Source organism: Anas platyrhynchos, chromosome 2 (genome assembly GCF_047663525.1).
Source record: "Anas platyrhynchos isolate ZD024472 breed Pekin duck chromosome 2, IASCAAS_PekinDuck_T2T, whole genome shotgun sequence".
Taxonomy (NCBI): Eukaryota; Metazoa; Chordata; class Aves; order Anseriformes; family Anatidae; genus Anas; species Anas platyrhynchos.
In genome coordinates this window covers 124,404,641-124,413,988 of record NC_092588.1, presented here as the reverse complement: position 1 = coordinate 124,413,988, position 9,348 = coordinate 124,404,641, and the positions used below count along the sequence as shown (strand labels likewise).

The window sequence follows — 9,348 nt, the reverse complement described above, 5'->3', positions numbered from 1 at the left end:
AAGTAGGTTCTGATACATGGTGTGGAAAGAAAATTGTGTCCTTTACAGAACTCACAAAGGAACCAGGCTACGGGGAAAATCCCGCGTGGAAAAAAAAAAAAGGAACCCAAAGACAAATGTGTGGGCTGGAAGAGCAGAAGTTTGAGTCCTCCCAAGGTGGAGGAGATGTCCTCGCCTCCACCCCTCGGCATCCTCATCATTCGGGCAGGTGATGGGGCTTCCGTATTTCAGTCGCTACATGATTAGGTACCAACTAAGAAGATGGTGGCGATCCGAGCACCTTGGGGAAAAAAAAAAAAAAAGGATAGGTGGGCCGGGGGAGGGAAGATCACTACACCACCACATTTAGAAAATACCCACCCAGCTCTGCGGGGAATGCGAGCGATTTTGGTGTCAGTGGGACTCACTGCAGCTTGGAAACGCCTTTCGCGGCCGAGCATAGGCCACCTGTTAGACGGGGACAGCCTGGGATGCCCCCCACGGCAGGCAGCTCGGGTGCCAGCGAAAGTTTCACAGCTCCGGGCAGACCTCTGCCTTTCCCCCTCCCGGGTTTCTCCGTCCTCTGCCCCCGTCCCGCGGGGGCCGCGAAGGCAAATTTCTGCCCACGGCTGTGATTTAGCGACCCCCCCCTCCGGCCGTCCTGTCCTGCATGCTCCGGGTAGAAATGCAAGGCAGGAGGCGGCAGGAAAGCTCTCAGGAAACCTCGGAGCTGGGGTGCGCTCCGGTCCCGTCCCCATCCCCTTATCGATCCCCATCGGCCGTCTGCAAGGGGAAGCCGAGAGCCGGCGGCTGCAGGGGGAGAGAGGGAGGGGGGAAAGGAGGGAGGGAAGGGGGAGATCCCTGCCTGCCTCGGCAGCACCGCCCGTGGCACAGCGAGCGCGGCAGCGGGCAAAGCAGCACGGCGGGCTGCGGGCAGAGGGGTCGCGGCCGCGGGGGGCCGCGGGGGGCCGCGGGCCGCGCCCGACCCGTGGGGGGGTTGGACGGGGACGAGGGGGGGCCCGTCCCGTCGGGGCAGGGCCCGGGAGGGGCCGGGCTGGCATCGGCGGCCTCCAATGGGGGCGAGCGGGGGCCGCCCGCGGGGCTCCGCGCAGCTCGGCGGCGGCTCGGCGGGGAGAAGGCGGCCGGAGGAGAGGACGGGAGCCGGGCGTCCGAGGAGCCGGGGTAAGAGCCTGCCTGCGGGGCGGAGGAGGCCGAGCTGCAGTGGCGAGGGTTTCCCACTAGATGTCTGCACAGCTAATGGTTGGCGAAGGCTCCGTCCGCGCCCGGGTGTATCCCCCCCGAGTGCGACCCTCCAGCCGCTTTGAAGTCTGGCATCCCCTTTAGAAATTAAATCCCCTTTTCCCCCGTCCGTCCCATTTTCTTTTTCTTTGTTTTCCCTTTTCTTTAAAGAGCGTTCTGGAGCTTAGGCTAGGATAAAATACGGATTTCTCCACCGAGAACACTTTCTGGTGTTCGACTCATGCTATTGGAATCCCTTTATGACCTTTGATGTGTTTAAATAACACGGTAAAGCTGTGCACACACCTCGGATTAAACTTTAATCATCCGAAGTCAAGGACGTCCAGGTGGTAAACGACTTTACTTTGACATTTCTACTTTAGAACAATATATGATCCCCATCCAGGTCAGAGAGACGTTCCCAGTCTTCTCACCCTTGGAAGCGCAAATACGCTCTTACCAAAAGAGATTAGAAACTCGTTGCTCCTGTTACTTTATTAAAAAACAAACAAACAAAAAAAAAAAAGGAGAAAAAAAAAAAAAAAAAAAAAAAAAGAATCATGGCTCCAGGGTTTCTACTTCTGTCATTCACCTTTAGACGTCTGACAGGATAGGGAAAACCTTCCTCGCTGTTAAGCACCTCTCTGCCTGCCTTGGTGTATAATCCATACAGGAATCTAGAGAAGCTTTGCATGGAATTGTGTGTATATAAATAGGTATATACATATATACGCATGCAAAAAATTAAAAATTAAAATGACCAAGGTTTCCCATCGCTATCGGCTAATGACTCTGGATGTTTGACTGTTTCCTCGTTAGGAAGCCCTTCCTCCGAAAAGTTATGTCGTAGTTGATTGCTTTAAAAAAAAAAATCCTCTACAGAATTTCTGTCTGGTCCCATTGCAGTGCGGACGCCCTGTGCGAGCCCAAGGTGAGCGAGGTTCCTCAGGAGCAAAAAACCTAGCAAATATGTGAGTACTTTTAAGAGAAATCTGGAACTCTTTATTTTCTACACTGCTAGCACCTGGTTTTAAATCAGACAACTTTTGGTTAACACGTACAAGTGAGGGGGATTTGTGGGCCTTTTTATTGCCAATCAATCTGTGACAACTAATTTTTGCGTTGATTTTTACCAATGGATCCCTGCTTCGCCTTGACTTCTGCTTTGCTTGGAAGCTGTGGAGCGCAGGGAGCTAAAGCCAAGCCTTTCGCACGGAGTTTTAGGTCCTGGACTCAGTTATAGGAAAGGCCTAAGCGTGGGAAATCCCATCCTTCTTTTTCTAATTCCTTTTCATCTCCGGTTGGACCCACTGAGGCTTTACACCCGCTCCGAAGGAAATTAAATTGTGATTAAATATTAGGTAAATTATAAAGGGATCTGGCAGGAGGGATGTGGGCTCGGGCAGCTCGTTTTGGGGAGCCGGCTAGAAATAAAAGGTTCCAGGTAGGCAGCGCAGTCTCAAGAGGGAAGGGCTGAGATTTCGTCTCCGCTGTGGGGTGGGGGTAAGTTCAGTTCCTCGGGCGCAAAGTACTCGCAAGCCGGCGAGCTTTATGGCGTGAAAAGCAGAAGGAGTGGACGGGCAGCGACGCAGGCACGGCAGGAAGAAACCGAGAAGGGCATCCACATCTTCCTCAGGGGGTCTGTCCCAGCCCCACCGGTGACGGGGAGTGTCGCGGTCCCCACGGCTGCCCGTGGGAGGGATGACAGAGATGGGGCGTCTGTGAGTGGGGGGGGAGAGGGGCAACGGTGCTGGCGAGGAGAGCTGAGGTTGTGCACCGACCTTACAAAATTCCCGAGACTTTACAGCGGTCATTTCAAGGCGTTTGGAGGAGTTGAAGAAGAAATAGGCATCTCCGCAAAATTTCTTTTTTGATAGCGCTAGCGATTGTCGGTGAAAATCTCTGCTCTCCTCTCCCTCCCAGCCGTTTGCTCCCCATAACCGTGTTACCTATCTGGGCTGGAACAGGCGGCGTTATTGTCTCATGTATTGTTGTGTTTAGTGGAGATAAATCTGAGCTAAGGAGTCACGGTCGCCATAACCGCAGCTCAATAAAGACAAAAGCCTGTTCACTTCTTTCAGAATGGTCTCGAGAAAGCTGTCTCTAAAATCCCCAAGTCCAATTATTTAACTGTCCACTCTGTCCTCCGCTTCTAATTATGAACTCAAGATGTTTAATGTTGGAAAAATGCATCAGTTGTTTTATACCCGGACAGAGCCTTTACTTGTGAAACTCACTTCTAAAAAAAAATAAATCTGGAAATAATTAACTCGTACAGTTGAGAACATTATGTTGCTTATACTGTAAACGTGTCCTTACACCTTTACAAGACGTTACAGAGGACTTACTCAACTAATTGAAACTGTTATATAGCAGCGTTATGTATTCAACATACTCGTTACATTTCATCTTTATGGACTTAAGGTTTTATTCCTTTCACAGTCTTTGTGATTTTTTTTTTTTTTTCAGCAGCCGGTCACTTAATCTGCAAGAAGGAATGATACACGAAAGGCTGTGAAAAGTGAAGAAATTTTGTGTTTTTTTTTTTTCTTTTTTTTTTTTTTCTCTGTGGCAGGGTGAGATGGATCACACCATCACGGACGGAGTATTGAGAAAGCAGCTAGCTTGGAAAATATCAGCTGTAACCGAGCCAAAACTCCTCTTCCCCATCGCAACACCCTGGGGAGAAATGAATGTATGTGTACCGGCTAGTTTCTGCGCTAACTGGCCCGGGTGATGGGACCTCTCACTTTCAAAAAAGAAAGGAAATAGTAATAGCAATAATAATAGTAATAGTAACAGCCATAGCAATATCCCTAGCCATAATAATAATAATAATAATAATAATAATAATAATAATAATAATAATAATAATAATAATAATAATAATAATAATAATAATAGTAAGGAACTTCTTTAACTACATCCTTAAACAGGGGAAGAGGGGCAGGGCGAAGCCGGGTGGGCTGCGGGATGCACCCCTCCCGCTGAGCATTGGCGAGGGATGGTTTTGGGCAGCTCCAAGAGGGGACACGAATGGCCGTGCCGCCCGACCACAGGGGAAATATCCCTCCCGTGTGTCCTGGGAGTGGGCACGGCGGCTCGGAGCATGTGTGTGTGTGTGTGTATATGAGTGTTTCTGTGCGCCTGTGGGCACCCACAAGGAGCAGCGTGGGGTCCCATGCACCCTCCCTGCCGCTCTGCGAGGCGACTTGCTCCCGCAGACAGTTTGCCCTTCATGCTAGTGGCCAGCGAGGCCACAATGAGCTGTTTTCACTGCTCTCACCAGTGTTGCGCCTTCAGGAGCTGCTGGAGACTTTTGTTCACCCGCAATAACTAGCACTCACATAGGCGCATACAAACGCCCGATTCACGGGGCAGCCGGAATAAGGACCAGGATGTGGGCTGCACTCTGGGCTCGGGTTTGTGCTGAAGACACAGTCCTCCGATTATTATTTTATGTTATTTTCAGCGCAGAGGGCACTGCATGGGGCTACTTCAGATGAATGAATACGTCTTCCGCAGAGATCGCCCTGAAATCTTGCACCCGACTGGTATTTAGAGGCAGAGCCTGGCATACAGGGAAGAAGGGCAAAGTGAAGAAGGGAAAGGTCCTAAGTAGCAGGAAGGGTCACTCACAGGAGGGAGAGATGTGCATTTTCTCACACTCACGTGTACCAGCCTGCACACCATAGCTGTGTTTCTAGATGAAGTGGGAGCATACGTATTATTAGACGTTTTATTAAAAAGTGTTCCCAGGGCTCAGGAGGAGCGCAGCCGGTGCGGCAGAGCTGCACTTTCAGCTCTCCCAGCCAGGCTTCCCTCCCAGAAGCCGGGCTGCATCCCTGCCCTTGCACTCGGCTGTCAGAGCCAGGACCCGCCCTGGCGAGCCGGAGATAAGCCCTCATCCTTCGGCTGGCCCCGGCCCTGCATCCCACGTACTTCCCAGAGCCCAGGAGCGAAAGGATGGACAAGGAAAACCCCGGCTCCGCACCCCTCGGCTCCGCACAGGTGCGGGGATGGCGGCCGCCGAAGCATGTGCGCCGCACGCATCGGGCACTGTCTCCTCTTGTCGAAGTGGCCGTGTGATTAACGCCGGCCGACGGCTCCCCCCGGCCCTGCTCCCCCTCCCCTTTTCTCCTCCCTGCCCGCCCCCTCCTCCCTCCCAAGGTCCTTCGCTGGTTTCAATAAAAGGCAGGATCTGAGCTTTCTCCCGTTCGAATCAAAGAGGTGTTACGATTGGCTGAAACGAGGGGCAGATGGGGCATTTTCAAAGATATTTCCAAACAATATGCAGCCGAGGCTCCCAAAGTTGCTCGGGAAGCGAGCATTGTCTGGTAAAACAATGACAGTAAATAAATCAGTCATCGGGGTCCCCGTCGGGATCCTGGGCGGGGGGGGCTAGGTTTAGCCCGGGTTGCTGACTCCCCTTCCCCGGCTCTCTACTCATTAGAAAGTTAATAGGAGGCGCCGGAGATTTACCCCGGGGTAACGGAGGGGGGACAGGGCTGCCAAGGCCGAGGCACCGGGGGAGCTTTGCTAACAGCCGTCTGGAAACCGAGCCCGGCGGCTCCCGCCGTGGTGGGGACGCCCGTACGCACCGGGGCGCGCCCGCTTCCCTCCGCGCAGCGCCGTGCCGGGTTGTACCGGGCTGTACCGGGCTGTACCGGGCTGTGCCGGGCTGTACCGGGCTGTGCCGGGCTGTACCGTGCCGGGGGCGATGCAGGACTGTGCCCCCCCAGCTGGCACCGGTGTCGGGTCTGCTTTCGCCGGGCTCTTCGGCCGTGGCCAACCCACGGGTGTTTTTCGGAAAGGTAAAGCGGGTGCGAAGCAAGATTTATAGGCCTCCACGAAGACGGGAAAATTAAGTCTTTCAGGTATAGAGCACACGCCAGAAATAAAGTTTCGCGATTTATTTGCTCAGTTTTCAGTTGATAAACTCCGTACTGCTCCGAAGGGAAAAACTTCCCTGGCTCTCCGTGCGCACAAGGCAAGATTTACGCTCGCACAGAGGAGTCATATTCGGAAAGAGATGGCAGAGCAGTAAAGTCCTTTTAGACACCATCTTTTCAGCCCCGGACCTCCCCGTTCCCCCAGAACGCTGTGATTTTTCTGCTGTCTTGGTTAAATGGGAGCAAAAAGTTGTTACGGCCTCCACCGCGGCTTGAGTTGAAAAGTTTTGCATGGAGGACGGTGAGATTAGTGCCCCAGAGCTAGATTTTCTGCTGGAGAGCTTGGAGTTCTGCACAGCCCCGACGTTTTACTAGTCAGCATGCGTTTTACTGCACAGCTCGTGTGCTCTATCGAATGCAATTCCTGGAGGGGCATTTTTGCACTGGGTTTCGCTTTTACGTGGCCACTCGTTTTAAATCGTGAGAGATTCAAAATCAAGGTACAGCCATTTAGTGAAAAGAAACCCTCCCCAGCTCTCTACTGTTAATGAACAGAAATTATTCCACTTTCATCTCGCCCCTCAGAAATATTTTTACTCAGAAAGGGCTGGCTGCTAATTGGGGTGCGCAGTTGCCTTTAATCTCTAACACAGCGCTTGGAACCTACCCAGAATGAATTAAAATAAGTCTGATAAACAAGAAGTAAACATGGCTTCCCAGTAAAACTCGTTTTATGATCACAGCTTGTGTGCCACCTCAAAATATTAGGTTTAGGCATTTAGGGCATAAAGAATAAAACCCCTTTCCAAAGTCGCTAATGCTCACATTTGGTACTGTTTTAATTTTTTTCTACTAGAAGTACAAGGAAGGAATACCTTTTGTTCTAGTAAACTACGGATAGAGTAGAAATTTGCATGTTTATACATACTTTCTGGGCTGGAATCGTCCCCCGAACCTATGTATAAACACGTTTTATTTTTTCGAAAGCAGGCTGCAGGAGATTAAAAGATCATCGTCAGCAGAGAAGCAATTTTCTCTCTCTCCTCTTCTGTATTTCTGCTAGCAAGTAGAAAGAACAGAGTGTGCGAGTGCGTGTGTGTGTGTGCGGAAAGGAGGGAGCACTGCCACACAGTTTTGCAGACGTTCAGATTTATGCATGGCGCGATGGGTCTGTTTGTAGGAATTACAGCACGGAAAAGCTTTGGTCGGGCAAGCTGTAGATCATAGTTGCATGATAGCTGAGCGAGTTCCAAGAATAAAGCCCCAGCCGTGGAAATGGCTCTCGTAAAGCCCACATCAGATGGCTTGCCATGCAGAAGTACCCCCTGCCATCAACACCTAGCAGCCCCGAAATCGCCGGTGAAAAGTGACTCGAGTTCGGGTGGTGGCAAGCGCCATTTGCTCGGCTGTTTGCTTGGTTGTTCTATTTAAAGTCATTTGCACCCAGCTCATCCCCGGAGCATCTGCATGCCCACTGGAGCCAGATCTGGTTTCCTGGGCGCAGCCCCGTCCTTGCTCGGCAGCAGCGCCTGGCAAATGTCGCCTGAAGAAGGAAGGAGCCCGAGCCTGCAGCGCTCCCGTTAGGCACCGGCGTCTGTCCCCCCCGGCGTGCTCCCAGCCAGAAACACAAAACGATTAAATCAGCCTGAAAGCCACTCGAAAGAGCAACGGCGAGGTGAAATGTGCCGTGTTTGTCGAAGGATTTCAGAAAACAGGTGAAGAATTAAGATAGGACTTAATGCCATGCTTATCGCATGCAAATGAAATATTTAATCTGCCATTTCATCTCTCCTGTGTGCTCAAACACCTCCAAAAGTTCTTTGAACAAATATTTAGTTTCCAAGCTATAAATTCGTCTTATGCAAAGAGAAAGCTTTCAGGATCTCCAGTTTAAACTCGTTCCTACCACTTGTTGTGGTGCTGAGAATTATCAAACCGGTCAGCTTACCTTTCCCACGAGTGGTAATTAAAAGAGAGCTAGCGGGTGTGTGTGGGGTGGAATAAAACAGGATAATCACATTCAAGAAATGGTGAGCTCACGAACTGTGATTAATATCCTTCCAAGCCATTTAGCTCTTCAGTTGACTCCTGATTTCTATTTTTTTTCCAATAGCCATACAGCAGCTCTGTGTAGCCCTACTACACACCAAGATCTTTTAATAATGTCATTGTCAAAAAGGAGGATGGAAAAATGAAACTGTTAAGAAGAGGAACTGCTAAGGCACTCTCCAGTCTGTCAGAGGAATTATCCAAACTGAGAATATCTTTCCCTATTCAGTCTGAGATCCAAGATAAGCACGCGGGGATTGTTTGGTCTTTTAGGATGCAGGTTGGGATGAGATGGGGTGGGAGAGGGAGGGAGAAAGGGGGATCCTTCTGAAAGGCTTCCATGGAGGTAAGTTCCCTCCACTTCCAGGGGGAGAAAGCTGGACGTGGTGACAGTGAGTTAGTGGCTTTTGACAGGCAGGTGAGGGGCCCCTTTCCAAGCCAGTCTTTGGTGGTGGGGGGGGGGTTGGAGGGGGAGCGGGAACCTTTTCCAGCGACCCTACACTACTTAGACAGCATTTATGGATGGATAAAGCTGAACATTGGACAGGACTCCCTGAAGGAAAAGAACCTTTCAGTGGAGCCATCAACCTGTCATCACTGCAATAAAGGTGTAACACACAGGAGTGCTGGTAAGAGCCCAGGGTTTATTTCCTGGCCCTGTCACATGACAAGGGGCCAGGGTTACCAAAGGTTACCCCCTCACATGGAAAGGATCAGCGGCCATCGGGCCCAGCAGCTGCTTCTCCTGCCTCCCATCTCATTTTTTATTTTAACTCATGCGTGTGTCTTGTTAGAAATGGAAAACCACCAGCCCCGTTCAGCTGCAACCATACAGGTGATGAATAGCACGTTTGCCCGCAGCCTTGGAAAACCAGCCAGGCCAGAGACAAAGGCTGAGCACCCTTCTGTACCCACCTCACGTCTCTGGAGGTGTTCCTTCTCCCAGCTGGTGGAGACATGCCAGAGGCTCATATCCCAACACTACCAATGCTTTCCCAAAAAAATCTATTTGGTGTCTTCCAAGTCAGTCCCTCCACAACAGTCTTCTTACCCACTTGTGTGAAACGTGCTGTGTTTTTGGCTGGGTGTTGCAGTGTCAGTTGTCTCATGAGTGTGGCACTGTGAAACTGGTGTCAGGACTTCTGTGAGAAAGCTAGAAAAAGACTTTGGCTGTGCCATTCCTTGTCCT

At 51.1% G+C, this 9,348-nt stretch overlaps 1 long non-coding RNA gene across 3 annotated transcripts; it reads left to right on the top strand.

The window, feature by feature from the left end:
* Positions 1-273: 273 nt before the first annotated feature.
* Positions 274-4,684, top strand: LOC140001591 (uncharacterized). Of its 3 annotated transcripts, none has more exons than XR_011806960.1 (3): positions 274-1,161; positions 2,125-2,189; positions 3,691-4,684. It is a non-coding gene; the product is annotated as an uncharacterized lncRNA (long non-coding RNA). The 3 variants fall into 3 exon arrangements; XR_011806958.1 differs by having other exon boundaries at positions 809-1,161; positions 3,688-4,684; XR_011806959.1 differs by having other exon boundaries at positions 979-1,161; positions 3,794-4,684.
* The last annotated feature ends 4,664 nt before the right edge of the window (positions 4,685-9,348 follow it).